This window comes from Vidua chalybeata, chromosome 8 (genome assembly GCF_026979565.1).
Source record: "Vidua chalybeata isolate OUT-0048 chromosome 8, bVidCha1 merged haplotype, whole genome shotgun sequence".
NCBI classification, from domain to species: Eukaryota; Metazoa; Chordata; class Aves; order Passeriformes; family Viduidae; genus Vidua; species Vidua chalybeata.
In genome coordinates, this window is record NC_071537.1 from 28913906 (window position 1) to 28931985 (window position 18080).

Sequence of the window (18080 nt, forward strand, 5' to 3'; positions counted from 1 at the left end):
TGAAGGGGGGAGAGAGGGGGAAGAAAGGAGAACAGGAACTCCCAGAGCTCTAGAAAACTGTTCCAAGGAGGAGAACTGAAATAAATGGCATTTAACCTAGAGAGAAGGAAGAGGGGAAACATAACAGAACTTCAAGAACTGTAAGAGGTTACTGTGAAGCAAAAGGAATTACGTGTTCTGTATATGCATTAGACAAGTAAAAGAGGTGAAAAGGCTTAAACTCCATCCCCAGGTAACTGCTACAGATATTAGGAAAAGCTAGGCTAGCTTGTGCTTGCAGAGATTTCTTTGGGAAGCACAGGATTTTGTGAACACGTGCACTGGAGCTGCTGAAACAAATGACTGAAGACAGCTGCCCAGACAGTAAACATCCACTGTTTACTTTGATTGCTTCTTGGGCTTCAGGACACAGGCTGAAATTGAAAGGGTAACCAAAATCTTTCCACAGCCATACAAGAGATGGCTGGGAAACAGCAATTCTGAATTAACCGTCCAAGATGTGCTGAGTCCTTCAATCAAAGCCTCACTTCAATAAAAAAAACCTTTTTGCAAACAAGTGCATATAAAGCTCCAGTTCCCATTACAGTGTTTGATACAGAAGCTTAAAAAACAATCTTGTGGGCTAAAATTAAATACTTCACTCTAGCAAAATTGGTCATGAGCATCCAAAAAAATTAGTGTATTCACAAGTTCACAATGGTTTGGCTGTACAGGAATGTCCAGAAGAGTTAAGGCACATGAGTGACAGGAGTACATGGACACACACTGGATCCTTATGCAGGGGAAGCAAGCCCAGTCAGATGTAAACCAAACGGAGTTCAGATCACAGGCAGCTTTGGACCTGAACAAGAAGCTCCACTTGAGAATAAATATGCACTTTAAGTGAATACCTATTGACCCTAATTGCTTTACTCTCACTTCTCTGAATGTCCTCCTGATGACAAGTCCCCTGTTTTAATTAAACCCGTTCTTAATATGAACATGCCAGTCAAGTGCATACCATAATTTTGAGAGGGCAGCCTTGCTGGCAAGAAACAGAACTGGGAAAACCAGCCAGAGAAAAACAAGGTTAGAGGAAACAGTCCCTCCTCCATGTCTCCTTTGTCCCTGGTTTCATAACAAGCAATGCAGCTCTCTGTTTAACTCTAGGTTTCTGCTCACTTGGCCTACAGTATTTTGGCAACTGCCATTTGGGTTAGATTTCACATCACTGGTAAATCTTCTCATTTCTTCCCTTCAGAAACCCTTCCTACATGGCCTTCCAAGGCCCAGTGAATTGTAACAGTGCCATAGCTGCACCATTCATAACCAAACTTTAATCCCACACATCACCAGAATTCTTAAATCCTCACTTTGAAATAGAAAATTAAGTAAAACACTGAATAATTTCTATAAGCCACTTCTCCCCTCAGTTTTTGGGGTCTAAGAATTCAAAGGAAAAGGGTACTTGTGTAGCATGACCAGGGATAAGAGCAGCACCTAGTTAAATTTTACCTGATTTTTGGTACACCATGGTTGCAGGATGTGCTGTTCTGGGTCACTCGCAGCTGTACCAGTGAACAGATGATGGAGGAACGTTCTCTACTTCACAGCCAGTGCACTAGCAGCAGCTCCTGGAGGTACAGAGAGGAAAATTAGAGGGTATTCAAACAGCCATCTTGGAAGGGGTCCTTCCCAACAAGGAATGTAGCTGGTGCTGAACACCCTAAATCTGATCAAAAAGATTATCACCCTGGGTAAAGAGGCAGCAGGTCTGGGGGCTTTGGTTGGGGTTTTTGTGTTTGTTTGTTTGCTTTTAAAGAAGGTCCAGATTCTGCAATGGAGGAAAACTTCAAAACATAACCTAATTCCAAATATTTGATCAGCTGTTGTTCTTTAAACTGTGGTCCAGGCTGGGGAGCATCTTTTTGTATCTTTGCAGTCCTTATGCAATCAGCGTAGGAGGAGAGAGTCTGGAGTGAAAGGGTAAGGCTAACATGTGCAAAGTCCATTTTAGGTGTTTTGTTAACTTGCTTGTGGAAAATGTCCATTAATGATTGAAGGGGGAACAATAATCAGTAGTTTGACTGGAGTTTAATTTAAGCAGACATATTAAATATTGATGCACTCACAGAGTCTAAAGGACACTCACTTGTCTTCAGCAGCCGCAGAAGACAACGCTTCTGAAGTTATAAATTAACCCTTCATGTGAGAGGTGAAAAGCATGAGGCTTGTCAAGTGCTATTTGACCACTTTAAGCAGGGTCACTACACCTTCTCTCAGATTTGTGTGAAAGGGAACAAGACTGTTTCAGCTGCAAAGAACACGGATTTCCTAGGAGATGCCAATAAAGTACCACAAAGCTCCCTGGTGCCAACACAGCTACACTGACAGGGAATAATGCCTACTTTGTCTGGGAAGATGCAGATATAGTGGCAGAATTGTCCCTCCCACAATCTGGCTGTCACTGATAACATTAAATCCAAGGTTTCCACACCACCATCCTCTGCAGAGCTCCCCTAACATGGGCAAGGCCTGAAGTCTGTGCTCAGATGAACTGTGTCCCCAGCCCAAGCACATGTGACAAACCAGCCAGCTGCACACAAGAGAGATGGAGAGGAGCTCTGCACAGGAGCATGTGCTGACAAGACCAGGGGGAATGACTTCAAACTGAAAGAGGGGAGGTGTATAATAGATAATAGGAAAAAAGTCTTTACTGTGAGGGTGGTGAGGCCCTGGCACAGGTTGTCCTGGGAAGTTGTGGATGCCTCACCCCTGGAAGTGTTGAAGGCCAGTCTGGATGGAGCACTGAAAAACCTGGTGTAGTGGAAGGTGTCCGTGCCCATAGCAGGGGAGCTGGAACTAGATGATCTACAAAGTTCCTTCCAACCCAAACCATCCTATGATTCACATGCTGCTTTATAAATCAGTTTCCCATGTTAGTCTTCAAGTCTACATATGTGCAAAATAAACATCATATGCAAAGCTTGTAAGAAAAGAAAAGCAGCAGTCATTTAGCTTAAAAAAACTGTAGTCTATAATTTCTTTGTTGTTTCTTTACTTTTACGTGACTGAATGGGTGAAGGGCTTTTTAGGTTCTTACACTGCCCATGTAGGTAATGAGGAAATCACCTGTATGTCCTCATGAGGGTATTACCAAATGAGGGAAAAACTATTTAATCAAAGTAATTTTAACTTGTTTATCACTTCAATGCTCTTGTTACACACCACAATCAACCAATGCAGCTGCAAGGAGTGTTTTTGGAAGATGTCTGAGGTACAGTTTCTTAGTAAAAGTTTGTTGTAACAAACTAGAGAATTGTGACAATTTTTAAGTAATATAATCTTCTGAATCTGTTGCATATATTTGCATTCCCTAAACTGATAAAGGAACTATTTGGCTTTGGCAAATAATGAAGTTTTCCATATTTAGAACATTAGGGAAAATCACATTATTTTAAAGCTATTTTAATAATCACATACACTTCAACTAAAATACAAAAGTGCACCATGTAATGACAAGTAAGTGCTGACAGCATGAATCACATCTGCTAAGAGTGTAAAATGGAAATAAAATTAGCCCTGTATCTCTAAGCAAAGGGATTTATCAGTTCTATTTTCTTCCAGGAAATATCTAGCAGGATATTTTTATTATGGCATAGGTCCCTCATGACCTTCAGGTTTGCCATAAATTCACAAAGAGCAATGCCAGTACAAACCACAACTGCTATTTTTACTGAGATACAAATTTTATGTTGTTCAACCCCAACTTCCCTTTCCTGATCCTGTTACATGCCCCTCACAGTAAAGCTAATCCCCATTTAAGATGGTGCATTATCATATTGGGACAGTTCAAGAAAGCACTCACTGTTTTAGGAAAAAGATTCCATCTTCTTTAGAGAGCAGAAGATTCCTTACAGAGAAAGGCGAAAGTCAGAGCTGTCTCTTATAGCAGCAAATATTGTAGAAATGAGTATGTGTGGTTACATTAGAGAACCAGTTGACAGTGAAAATACCAGCATATTAAAGAAATCACAATAAATAAATAAATCACTTTTTCAGAGAACAATTCAATAACTTATCCTTCCCCCCCATCACTCCTTTCTGAGCTACTGTATTTAGGGCACATAAAATGCTTGTTTAACTAGAGGGAGGAAGGCTGGTTTATGCTATCTCTGCTTTTTTTGTTCTTAATCCGGAATATCAAATCTCCTTTCTGAGTTCTATTTTGTATTAGCTTCATGCTTTAATGGGCTAGAATAATCACCTCTGTGGAAGAATATGATCCACAATGGTTAAACATATTTTCACTTTCAGCAGTGGATGGACGGAAAATAGAGAACTGGAGCCTTAGTACTGCTGAAAAGCATCGTGATCAGGAACAAGGCAAATCCCAGAATGTCCCAAACTCCAGTGAAGGCTGCAGTAATCAGAGCTGTGGCAGAGGGCACAGTGAGGTGGCTGAAAGGCATTATAGAACATCCTAGAAGAAAAAAACTACTTGTTTGTTTTACACAGAATTATCTCCAGGCTCTCCCTGCTGGCACATGACAAGGAGGGGGCTGCTACCAAAATCACACACTGCTGCTGCTCCAGTGGGACTGGAACCATTCACTGCTGTGACAGCCAGATGCTCCAGAAATCCTCAGTTCTCCCCCCATGGGCAGCTTTTAGTCTTTGCAAAGACGATACAAAAAAGACTTTGACATCTTTTTGCTCTGGAGCTGAAGTCATCTGTTTGGCCCACGTTTGGAATCTCAACAAATCAAAGGCAAGTATTTCTGTTGAGGTGGTCACCAGGTAAAGTATCAATCCTCAAGATGGCTCCTCAGAAGCAGTGTTTGCTTATTCCCTGCAGAAAATCTTGCCAACAGAGGGTACTGAAGTTTAATGGCACACATTTACCAGGGCAGGAAGCAGCACAATGCATTCCTGTGAGACTCTGCAGAGTACAGACATGCTCTTTTCATCGTGCTTGGGTACTAAGTTCATTTAATAGGCCTGAGTTAGCTTTTCCCACTCTTATTTAACCATACTAAAGTATCAAGGAAGGCATTTATTTTCTGTCAATTAAATGGAAAGGATAATAGTAGCAGTAAGAAACAGCCAGAAACCTAAATACATCTCATTGCTGTCTCCTTTCAATGCAAATGCTCTCAGTTTTTTTCTGTATAATGCAGTCCTGCCACTTCAGATGTAGCATTATTTCTAATGCTGCCATTAGCCTAGTGTTGGGTCCTCACAGGCTGAGACCAGGATCCCAAATTACACTCCCTTTTTGTGGTTATGCTCATCACTGATCTCTTGGCAATACAGCACGTGCTGAAATAGTTCACAATTAATCACTCCAAATGTTTGTAAAGAGCCCCAAAAAACCCACATCCTTTAATTCTGACTGCCAAGACAAACTTGGTGAGTGCAGAGACCAAAGGGAAAGCAAGATTCCACAATGGGAGAAGGTTATTTTAAGCTTATGTCAAGCTGACACCCAGGGCTAGTCTAATTATAGATTTGTCCACTGTAAACACCCTTAGTCTGCATTTAGTGCAGACATATGCAGAGTTACGCAGCAATGACAGACAAGATTTGCATCCACACCCAGGCCCACAATAGCACTCAATCATAACCAATTCCTGAAAAAATAGTTTGTAAGTGGGTTTCTGCATCCAAAGAGAAGCATTAATCAAGAAAAGCTTATCTCCTGCTATTGGCATCACACTTTTGCCATCTAAGCTCTCAAGATGAGAAACAAGCTCACCAAGAGGCTGCAGCCTTTAGGCTGCTTTCTTGTACTTACCACGGTTTGCAAAGAACAGGCAAGGAGGGGCTGTGCAGACACGTTCCTTGAGCCTCTGCAGTGGCTCACATGTGACAATGCAGGAAACAGCCTGTGCTGGGCAGGTGTGGGGCATTGTTCTGCCACTCAGAAATCCTGGCTTTCATACCGTGGTTTCTTGCTTATTCCTGTCCTCTCCTTGTTAATGCTTGCTCTGCCTCTGAATTGTCAAAACTATTATTCTGCAGCAAAACATTGTGCTGTGCTGGACTCTCTGCCTCAAGGTCTGGGAAACTCACTGCATTTGCAAAGAGCTTGGACAACTTACAATCAATAAATTAGCTGAAAACCTGCTTGGTCTGACAACTACAATGTAAACATATCCAGTGTGTCCTACCACTGCAATGCGATACTCTCTCCAAGTTTATGTGAATCATCTCCCCAGTGACTGTGAAGAGAACTGGAAAACTTTGTCAGTTTACTGGTTATTGGAGCTTCCTTACCAAAAAAGTACAAACACAAAAACAGGTGTCTTCACTGAAACAACTTGGGAACTCCTCTGTAATTTTACTGTAAACCAGACATAAATGTTTAACTGTACCTATGGTAAACTTTCTTTGGATTTTGGGCTCTGCTACTTGAAGAGCTTACAGCAAAGACTGCCAGAAGAAAGGCTCAGAATGCTGTATTACAGCAGGTTAGCAGCCCAAGTGTAAATGCCATGCTCCTGTGCTGATACAGAGGCAGAGTTGTGCAGGGTCAGCATTTGGGATGGTTCCAAACTTCAGGGTAATAGCTGAACCTAGAGGGGCTTTCAACTCTGACATACAGCCTCCATCAACAGCCTTATGTAACAAGAGCTATCTTCAAAACCCTTGCAATCTACTTCAAAATGACGTATTCCAGCTTGTCCACTAATCATTACAGCAAGTAATGGAACGACTAGAAAAATTAGAAAACCAAATTGTTCAGCAGGTAAATGTGTGTTACATCCCTGACCTGAAAACAGGACAAGGAATGTCCCTTATTCTCATGTGACACCTTTAATGCCACATATCTACACAGCAGGCCATGCACAAGGCCCTAAAGAGCTCCTCTACCATTTTGTGAGCATCAGGATTTACTTTTGAATGCCATTGTCTGTGGCTTTTTCCCTATTTGAGGAAGACTCCAGAAACTTCTTACAAATAACACTCCTTACCCAACATGGCCATGGCATTTTAACAGTCTTACAGAGCACCTGCTGCTGAGCACAAATCAGGCATCAGATGTATCCTGCTAGCAGAGCTAGAGTCATACAAGAGCACCATGGTCATTAGGATGAACAGCTCTTCACAACTGCTGTCAATATTCAGAAACATTAATTCAACATTTAAACAAGGCAGAAAGAGTTTCTTTATAGCATTTGAGCCTTGGACAGTTGGTGTTATCCTTATTTCACAAGGGATGCTCGTAACACTTCCCAATAAAACAGGCTGAAAAGATGTATAAAGCAAGGGGAACCACCCCTTCTGCAAAGTGCATCTATTGTGCACTGGTTTCCTTTAACCCACAGAATTCCTGGGCTCAGAAACAGTGGATGCAAAAATCTGTGCATCACACATCCGAGCAAGTCAGCAAATGGCAGATTCCTACCAGCGTGTTTCAGTCCATGCAATCCCACCTTGGAATCATGAAATCATTAAGGCTGGAAGAGACTTCCGTGACTGAGTCCAAGCTTTGACCAAACACCACCATGTCAACTAAACCACAGCACTAAGTGCCACATCCAGTCCTTTTTTGAGCACCTCCATGGATGGCAACCCTACCACATCCCTGGGCAGCCCAGGGTTCCAATGCTTAACCATCCTTTCAGTGCAGGAATTCCTCCTGATACTGAACCTGGATCTGCCCGGGCACAGCTTAGTTTATGTTCTCTCATCCTATTGCTGGTTGCCTGGGAGAAGAGGCTGACCCTCACCTGGCTACATCCTCCTTTCAGGAAGTTCAGAGCAATGAGGTCTTCCCTAAGCCTCTTTTTCTCCAGGAGACAAATACCCCATGACAATGACAGCAGAAGAGAGAGGCTGAACCACCAGCCCAGCGACTTCAGTCTTAAAAACCCCAGTGCTCTCTCACACATAAATAGAGCCCCAAGTGACTGATTTGGATGGCATTCAGACAGTGTCACTGGAGAACTTGCAAGTGGCTCACAGACAGGTCTGCTTTAGAAATTTTGTAGCATGTTCATGTCCAGTCTAAACTCACTTGGACAGTTTCTAGCTAGGGGTTGCTTTGATCCTCTTGCCCTTTACAACAGCTGAACCTCAAAAAATTTGCTTTTTGGTTAGCAATTAGCCACTTACCACATCTAATATAGACAGTAAAGCCTTGTCCTTGGATTCACAAGGCTTTGGAGAAGCTATTGTTGTTATAACTGCATGGTTTGGTTTCTTCCCCAAGCTAACTCATGTATTAAAGACAAATACTGACCACTTTCAGCAGGAATTCAGGGTACTTCCTGAAAGGAAGCAGTCCTGCCTTGAACTGTGGGATTGCACAAGTCAGAGAGTGACATGAGACCAAAGGCCAAGGCTCAGCAATGGGCTGTGGTTTTTGGAGTGAGCTTTTCAGATTCTTCTCTTAGGGATGAGCCTGCCTCAGAGAAAGGCTATTCCCTCACTGACTCATGGGGATTACTTTTATGTAATGGAAAGTCCCTCAAAAGAGGCATAGGATCTGCAAGGACATTAAAATGATCTGAGAGTCTCTGAGGCAAAGAAAGCAATGTTCATTTAACCAAAAAGAAATAGAACCTTCCTTACTTGATGCTACTTACCTGTGCATTTCAGAAACAGTTGAAACACTGAAGGAAGTTTGTTTTAATTATCTCTACACAGGCTTGCAATTGATTAACACACAAAGCATTCCTATACAGTTCATACTTGTGCAAACTAACACTTGAATTTCCTCTTCCATTTTCTTATTGCTGTTTTCTCCTCTCCCACCTCACCATATAGTTGTTAAAAGAATTAACTAGAATTTGACCAAGAATCCAACTGGCACAGACTTCACATGCAGTAAGATGGCATCCTAAACATCAGGTTAAGGTTTCATAGGAAATGCCATTGCTTCAAGTTGCAGAAATGTTTTTTTCTTAAATATTATTTTATATATCAACCACTAAGGAGAATAATCTTAGAGGAGATGTACCCTAGTTAACAGAGTTGAAGTAAAACAGATTTAAAAAGATGAATTGCAAATTTGAATATGTCAACAGTGAATTAAAGCTGCGTTTGCAGAAGATAATTTTTCTCCAAGGGAAGTTTTCTTCTTTAGGCTGACAAACCACCTTAAGTTTCTACAGTCCAGAGACGGAAAACATCCTTAATGGCTTCCGCTAACCTATCTTTGAAATCGTGCAGTCATTATGTAACTGCTAACTGCTCTGGAAATGGGAGAGGAGCAGCCAGGAACCCTGCCTCTGAGCAGAGCACTTGGGAGGGGAGAAACAAACAAATAAAAGTCTTTGCTGAATCTTTGCTCTTTGTTGAGACTTCCCCCACCTCAGCCTTAGGCCAACTTGGATTATAAAGCTGTAGCAAGTGTCAGGCTTTCAGTGTCTGTTCTATTTTTGGGGATTTGTTGTGGAAGAAGAAAGTGCAGCCTGAGCACCATGTGAGCAACTTCAATATGAGGGCATAACTGCCAGGAAAACAGTTCCCTGGCTCCTCCTGTCCCTGTGGGAATAAGGTTGCTGTGCCTTTCATTGAACCCTGAGATCCGAGGCTTGGAGGAAGCATTCCCTTTAGACACCACGGTGGCATTTTCAAAAAGGTGTAGATGTCATAGCTAATTTCACAGCCCACTCATCCATTTGGAATTTGCAGCCAATTTGCAGCCAAACTCAGTACTCATTTCTGCCCTTCTAAGTCCAAAACAACTTCATTGTAGATATCTCATCCATGGGAACAAGAACAAAAGCTGACCCACAATGTCTAGGTAAAGTGCCAATTTCAGCCCTCAACAAATTCAAGTGTTTTGGAAAACTTACCAAAGGTTGACTGATTGCTGAATCACATAATAACAGATCCCTTGCAATAATAAATTTTAAGTAAAAATCAGGTGACAATTCATAAATGCAAGTGGCAGTGCTGTTAAAAATTTTAAAAAATTAAGAACATTACAAGCTTTTTTTTTTTTTTTTTTTTTTCTCTTTTTTTCAGAACAGGTTTTAAACCAGGAATTTGGAAGAAAGGATATAGCTGAAAAGCATGTGCAAGTATGGAAGTTGTACTGTCAGCAGCAGATGACAGTAGAACCTTCTCAAGTTCATAATCATCTGAAAATTACAGGATGTTTGCACCATTAAAGTTAAAACTGTAAAACTGTTAAAACCAATGTTTACTGCACTGGTAAAGGAAAGATTTTACAACATTGCTAAAATGCAGTAGGGACCAAAGAACAAGATTTGTAAGAGAGCAAGTATTAAGAAAATAAAACTTTGCAGCATGTTAGCAAAAAAACCCAAAGTACCAAAACCCACCAAAAAAAAAAAAAAACAACCCAGCCACCCCAATGAAACATCCAAATTAAATAATGAAGGCAAGAGGATTAAATATATTTTCATGCCACTATAAACTGTTCAAGATGTAAATTCTGTAGCCTGAAGGACTATCTCAGTCACAACCAGTTCTAACAATGTAGTTTATTCAACATTTAATGGCTTGACCTTGTAAATCTTTATAAAATCTTGAGCAAACATTTTACTATCATGAGGCATCCTGACTCTAATCAATTAAACATTAGCACTTTGGGGAAAGAAACTGGCTTCCTTTAAATTTATCTTCCAAGAAGTAACCTGGGGAAACAGAAACCTTGTTATGATTAACAGAAACATAAAACTGAGAAATAGTTTCAGAATCAGGATAAGAGTTTTGTAATGACTGAGTAAAGTGAAAGTATTTGGAACCCCCAGCTCTTTAACTGTAGCAGAAGTACTGTGATCTGGCTGCTTTTCTGTTAGAAACCAAGCTGAGCTTCCCCCTCACTCTAGGCCATGCAAAGACAAGTATTCTGCTCACTGTGTGTTCTCCTCACCCTTGTTATCCCTCTGGTGCACACGAACTTCATGCATTGCCATAATGATCCTTTTCATTATTTGAATTAACTGGTAGGACATCAATGGCATTTCTAACCCCATTTGCACATGCATGTAGATTTCCCTAGGGGAAAGAAATATCCCCCCGCAAAAAAAAAAAAAAAAAAAGAAAAAAAAGATTATGCTCCAGACAAGCTTAGCAAGGTTATTCCTGTCCAGAGACTGTGTTCCCATGAATATAGGTAAGATTTGAGCTAGAATTATAGTTAACATAAATTTCAATGCAAAGAGCCAGCATTTCAGTTAGGCGGATTCCTAAAATCCTAAAATACACCATAAAAGAGAAGCCAAAGCTTTATGGTGCAATCTTGATTCACACAAACTCTTCTTGCAATAAATTGTCCCTTAAATCAGGGAGGCTGCTAGAACAAGGGCACAGCATTCCTGGGAGCATCTCTGGGAAGTTCTTAGAATGTTTAATCTAAAAAGGTTCCCCTCTCAATTCAGACATTAATTTCAATTGCATGGTGTCTATATATATATATAATAGTATGGGATGCTTTAGTCCAGATAATTTTTTTTTAAAAGAAACTGAATGTCTTTTCAAAATATGAAAGAGTTAACTTGAAACCACTCAATTACCTTCAGAAACTAACAGCATAAAAAATGAGTTTAATGAATACTCAAGACAACAGCCAGACTAGTCCTAGAGTTCCTTAATAGTGTGAGGAATGCAGTAATTTTTAAAAGGTTTAATTCATTGGTATGTTGTCACAGCTAACACTTGTTTTGGACAGAAAATCCAGGAAAATAATTTAAATAAAACTTATGACACTTACTGGTTTCTAAGTCTGCTGTATAAAAATCTGTGTGCAGGAAAAGTGACTAAAATTTTTTAAAGTTATACAGAACTATGTCCTGATTACCAAAAGCAACACAAAGTACATTAAGTTTAAAACCCTTCATCACTTTAATCATTTATCCACAGAAACTCATTTCTAGCTACAGTTTCTGTGGAAATACTTTTTTTTTGCAAATATATAGCACTGCAGCTGAGGATTTCATCATACTTAGGAACTTTAATTTCTCTACTGCCAAGTCTGTTCCAGTTTCCATTTATCCCTACTCAGCTCCAAGGGTGATGGAGGAGAGCCCCGTTACACAGCTCCCCCCACAGATCCCACAGCTTGGGATCCAGCCTGAGGGCCCAGGAGGCCCCAGGGGTACCAGGGGTACCTGAGCATGGTGCCACCACCCCAGGGCAGGTACCCTGAAAGGGGAACCACACCCAGATGGCACTGATTAAAAAAACCAAAAATTCCGATCATCGGATATTCGGAGTTGGAAGGGACACACAAGCATCATCAAGTCCAACTCCTGGCCCTGCACAGGACACCCCAGAAATCACACCATGTGCCCAAGGGCATTGTCCAAATGCTCCTTGAGCTCAGCCAGCCTTGGAGCTGTGAGCACTGCCCTGGGGAGCCTGTTCCACTGCCCAACCACCCTCTGGATAAAGAACCTTCTCCTGACATCCAACCTCAACCTGCCCTGACACAACCCCAGGCCACTCCCTTGGCTCCTGTCAGTGTCACCACAGAGCAGAGATCAGTGCCTGCCCCTCCTCTTCCTCTGGGAGGAAGCTGTGACTGCAGTGAGCTCTCCCCTCAGCCTCCTCCTCTCCAGCTGACCTGACCAAGCAACTTGAGCCTTGCTCCTGTCATGGCTTTCCCTCTAGGATCCTCACCACCTTCACATCCCTCTCTTGGACACTTTCCAATAGCTTTGTATCTTTCCAAAAACCATCCAATGTTTTCCATATTAAAACAACTGCAAAAATTTACATACAAGCGATCCAAAACAATTTGCCTAATTTTGTGATGCAGATGAGCAATCTGCATATTCCAAAGAAAGTCAGGTACCAATCACAGCTGAACTGCAAAACTGCTTCATGTTATTAGCCTTAATTCTTTCCCCTACTAGAAAATAAGCAGAAGTAGGTAGCAATGTTGAATAGGTACAGAAAAATCAGGTTGATTTTTAGGAAGTGTGGGAAAAAAAAAAGTCACAGCAGATCTAAAATTCCCATCTCAAGGCAGAAAGATAGAAGCATTTATTCTTGACCTCTTCTACATTTAATATTTGCTGTTGGCAGCCAAGATAGTGTTAAAATTCACTAGAAAAGTAGTGAATTTTACACCCTGTTTCATTCAGCACTGTCAAAAAGCACTCAGATCCAGCATGGCAAGAGCCCAGGTCACAACACTGCTTTTTCACGCCAGGTTGAGGGGGCCTTCAGTAACAGGAGGGAAGCCAGGGTGCCTACAGGGACTGAGGGGGAAAGGAGGTAGCAGCATACACTTCTTAAGTTCAGCCCCAAAAATGCCAGATGGTCACACCACAGATTCTTGAGACTCCCACAGATCACTGTTGGTTTCATTAAATTCACATGCCAGGCTATGTTCAAGGCTTAAGAGAAAAAAACTACAGGACATGGTGTAGAGCATTTTCACTGATATACAGCATTTGGAACACAGATGACTCTCATCAACAGCCCTGAGGCTCAAAAGCCTCAAGGTTCCCATCTCAGACCTTCCAACTGTACTTCTTGTTTTCTGCATCCAAGTGAACTAACAGTCTTTATACATACCTTCAGTCTCCAGCTGGGAAATGCAGGACTGACCTCAGCCTCTTCTTGCTGCTGTAGGATGGCTGTGCTGTGTACTTTGAAAGGTACAGAACAGTCTCAGAAGCACGTGAAACAGACTGATAGCCAAGCCAGCACCTTTACATTCAGGAAGGATTAGGCTTATTAAAATTGCTTGCTGTGCAATGCATCATTCTTTCTCTCACTCTCAGCAGTTTACCAGGATTTCTAAGTTAACCCCTGTAATGCTTGGAACTTGCTTTCCTTTATAAAGGGGTACAAGAACTGGAAGAAATAAAAAAGAACCATCTAAAGGGGTGATCACCTGGATGAGGCAACCTGAACTTAAACCAGCAACATGTCATCTCTCCCTTTTTTTCTGCTATTCTGAAAGTGCTCAAGTGGCTCATTTCTGTTCAGACAAATGCCAGAAAACAAAGGACATGCACAAAGACAGCATCAGCTCATTGCCCCAGTCCACAGACCCACCAGCCGTGGCAGTCAGGGCCAGGCAGAACAACTGCCTGCTCAGCATGTGCAGCAGGGCTGTGAGGAGAATAAAGGCCTTTTAAGAACCACTGCCTGTTCCAAGAGCAGAGTAACATGGATCAGCTAGGTTAGCATTGGCTGAAATACACCCATGGCCTGGCGCCCAGGAATTTGCAGCCATCAGAACCCAAGGATTTCACTGATCAGAATGGAAGAGCTTCCCATTGCAGGCACAGGCCTGTGCTGACTTGAGCAGAGCAGCAGTCACAGAGAGGCCAGAGCAGCAGCTGGACAGGAAAGAAACAAGTGGATTCAACCAACAAGCTTAGCAACACCCAAGACAACACAGCATAAGGTTAAGTACCTCTGAGACTTTCAGGTCTAAACCCAGAATCTTGGCAAAACAGCCAGACACAGCAAGTAATACTTAGACAAGCTACGGAGTGTGCCACAGGTGACCTCTGTGCTAAGCTGATGAATGAATGCACACAATAAAAAAGTGACAAAATCAGAAACATCAAAAGGCACAAAAAAGTACTCACACAATTTACACAAATGCTTACAATCTAAAGTATACACTGGCTCATGCTCTAAAATAATTAAATATAATAACTGATTAAGGTTTTACTAAGAAAATATGTCAAAACACCAAAATCTACAGTGGATTCCTAAGACCGATCTCCATTAAAAAAATAACCGAATCCATCAACCATAGAATGACTTAATTGAACAATCAGGTGTGATTACAAGACAATCAAGAAAAGCTGGCAGACAGCACCTGATACCATGACCTTTACTACTACAAAGGAATAGCAAAAGCACTCTGAGCTACAGAATATACAGTACACCCCTTAGCATAGGCAAGGAAACATTTTTTGCCTTCTCTCCTCCTCACAGTTGATACCATATTAGAAAAATAGCTGTCCTGCCATGTACAGCTTTTGACTCAGAACATGTAGGATGTTTTCTGTAACTTTGTACTAATATGCCTCTCTGTGCCTATGAACTGAGAAAAAATGGTAAAAAGATGAAACTCTATTATTTTCCTATTCTGATTCACCCTCCCAAGGAAAAGTACCCTCAAGGTAAGGAGGTCAACTAAGACCAAAAATACTGCAGCTTTTGCTGTGGAAAAAAAAAAAACCTGAACTCCCATGGAAAGCAGCTGTGAGAAGTTAAAACAGACATGTTTAATTCAGAAAGGTACTCTGGAATTTCCCCACAATAATAATTCAAGAAATATAGCTACATTCTTCCAGGACAGAAGCAAAACTGATGGAGCCAAGCATGCTTTGTACTTTGAACATCCACCTAATGCAAAGTGAAGAGCACCTCCTATGCAAACTTTATTATGTGAACAGGTTATTGCCCAGGTTACACACTCAGACATTTTACACAAGGAATGGCCCAACTAGAATCAAAGACAGCAAAAACAAAGACAAACATGCATTTTTCTCTGACCCCTAGTTCTCATTTTTCTTCCTCTTTTTCCCAGTGATGACAGGCTGACAGAGAAGGAAATATACACCCACCCAGTAGTCTTCAATACAAGTAAATACAAAAAAATCAAGTGTTTATTGGGAGTCTGCATGAAGGCACAGATGAGCTTGATTACAGACACATCGTAACAATTACAAGTATATGTAAACACCTTGAGATATACAAAAAAGCAATAATACAGCTAGTACAGGAATAGACTGTAACCTGCTAAAAAAACCCAAACTTCTTTCTATCTGAGGTTTTTACAATAAGCTCTGATCCACACCAACATAGTGAATGTTCTTAAAGTCACCATTTGGATTCATGCTCAACAAGTCTCCACTTTGGCCATTGTTTGATCCAAATTCGAACAGGCTTCCTTGACTAGAATCAGAAAAGCATAGGAACAACCAGCTAGACACCCAATCAAGCGATAATGAGGCTTCATTGATTCTCTAAATATACAAGAGTAATCACCAAGGTACTGAAATTAAATATAAGCTTCAGAAAAGCTCAAGGATGCTTGTTCCACTTGCATTTGAGGAAAATTCTGTATTTCTGCAGGAAAGGAACAGTCTACAGCTGTCAGGTGATTTTTTTTTCTTCCTCCACAGGAGGCTTAGATTTCATCTGAAACACCTGCCAAAACAAAAGTCAGCAATCACAAAGTAAAGTGCCTTGGACAGCTTAGGTTTTACCACTAGAATAAAACATCTCAGTTTATAGATACAGAATTATGTTTTATCATGAGAAAACCCACCTTTGCACACAGAAGACTACTTCCAATATTTCTGTGGAAAGGGGAGTTGCTTTTTGTGATTTTTTGCTGTTGTTTTTCAATTAGATACCAATGTCATAAACTTGAAGAACTGCAACACAGCATTTTTTCAATGGAAATCACAAAAAAGAAAAAACCCGCCCCACCCCCAAACAGTTTTAATACAGGCAATCTCCAGGCCTAGAAAAAGAGCACTCGGAGCAGCAATTTTACGACAGGGACACAATTTTCACAAACTCAACCTTCAACCATCTGTCCTAACTCTTCACTCCTCCTTTACAAAAGCTTTATAACCTCTGGAGCCCCATTCCAGTGAGGAAAGACTCCCATCCAGGTAATACATGCAGAACAAAACCTAACACAGCAATGACATTTCTGCTGACCCTGTGGCCACATCATCCCAACTGAAAGACGAGGTAGTACTTTTCTTTGGAGCCCAACTAGTGGAACAGGCACAAGCACTCTTCTCCCTAAAGTAGCAGCAGCTGGCTGTAATGCAGTGCCAAACTCCACAGTTTATCTCCTCTTCAGAACACACCTAAAATCCAAAACCAGCTGCTTAGAAAAAGAAATCATTATATGAGCACACACTCCCACTTTAACTGCATCGTAAAGGCCACGCTCTGCCATGTTCAGTGACTTCCTCCCGTCTACACCGTGGCACTGACTCAAACTCTGCTTGTACTGGGACTAATGGTTGCTACCCAAAATTAACATGAAGGTATCCTGAGTACTTATTATAGTGAGATGTGAAATTTAAAATAATTTACAATTTTAAGAACCTTGATCCAAATTAAAAAAAAAAAAAAAAAAAGAAAGGCTGGGAGAGGAATTCTGCTCCTCAGGGAACTGAGGAAACCAGATTGTCTCTATGCATACAGTCCATTTGGTATTCAGGGGCTCTGTTTGCTCTCTCTTTAAGAGGAGAGATCTTTCCTCTCAAGGAGGTTGTTGTAACATATGTATGTATTTTATAGCTTACACTCATAAACCTTCTGGTTTCTTATGAGATGGTTTGAACTGGAGAAATATGCTCTGCATAGTCCATGCTCTGTAGACTCCCAAGGATCAAAAAGAAATAGACTGCCATGACTGAAAAAAAGGAAACATCAGAAAGAGTTGAACAGTATTAGAATTTGTACTGCTTGTAAAACTAAGCACTAGGATCAGGAAAAACACTGTAAAACTCAATCAAGGTCCCTGGCTGCATCCCCTTAGCAAAGCAATAATTGACACCGAGGATGAGAGACTCTGTTTCTTTGACTAACAAACTATTTAAGGCTCTTTTATTTGTCTCCATGATCAGTTTCCATGTATTTAACAGAGTGCATGTAGTCTGTACAAGTGCAACTTTCACAGATCCCAGGAAGCTTTCTCATTTTCATTGCTTCCAAGACTGCATTTTTCATTTAGCTGAAGTGCACAGGGATTCCACCCAGGCAGCTGGATTCCTAAATGAAAACATTTAACAGAGAAGGAATCCTGTTCTGCACTGCTCCAGTACACCAATTGCCAATAGAAAAGCACTAACACTTTCTGGAAAAACTCTGATGTATTTTCTGCCCTTGGGAATATGCTCTCAGAAAAGTACATGTAATTAAAACAGTCTTATCTGGCTTTTAGCTGAAGACTACCTCCATACAGTCCCACCTCTTCTTCCAAAGAACTTCCGTGGAACAAATCGTGGATAAAATAAACCTTTAATGCTCTACAGAGTATCAGCTGCATTCCAGTGTCCAAGCCAGATCCCTTGAGAGAAAATACAAAAAGAAAGCTGCTTGATTGTCAGAGGAAAGCACTGCTGAAACAGCTGAAAAGTAGATTTTATTTTTTTTTAATCTTTAGCTGTGAA

At 41.1% G+C, this 18080-nt stretch overlaps 1 long non-coding RNA gene across 1 annotated transcript; it reads right to left on the minus strand.

Annotated features, from left to right (window-relative positions):
- Positions 1–15527: 15527 nt before the first annotated feature.
- On the minus strand, positions 15528–17204 carry LOC128791500 (uncharacterized). Its single transcript, XR_008432060.1, has 2 exons — positions 16211–17204; positions 15528–16089 (listed from the first exon to the last, which is right to left on the minus strand). It is a non-coding gene; the product is annotated as an uncharacterized LOC128791500 (long non-coding RNA).
- Between the last annotated feature and the right edge of the window lie 876 nt (positions 17205–18080).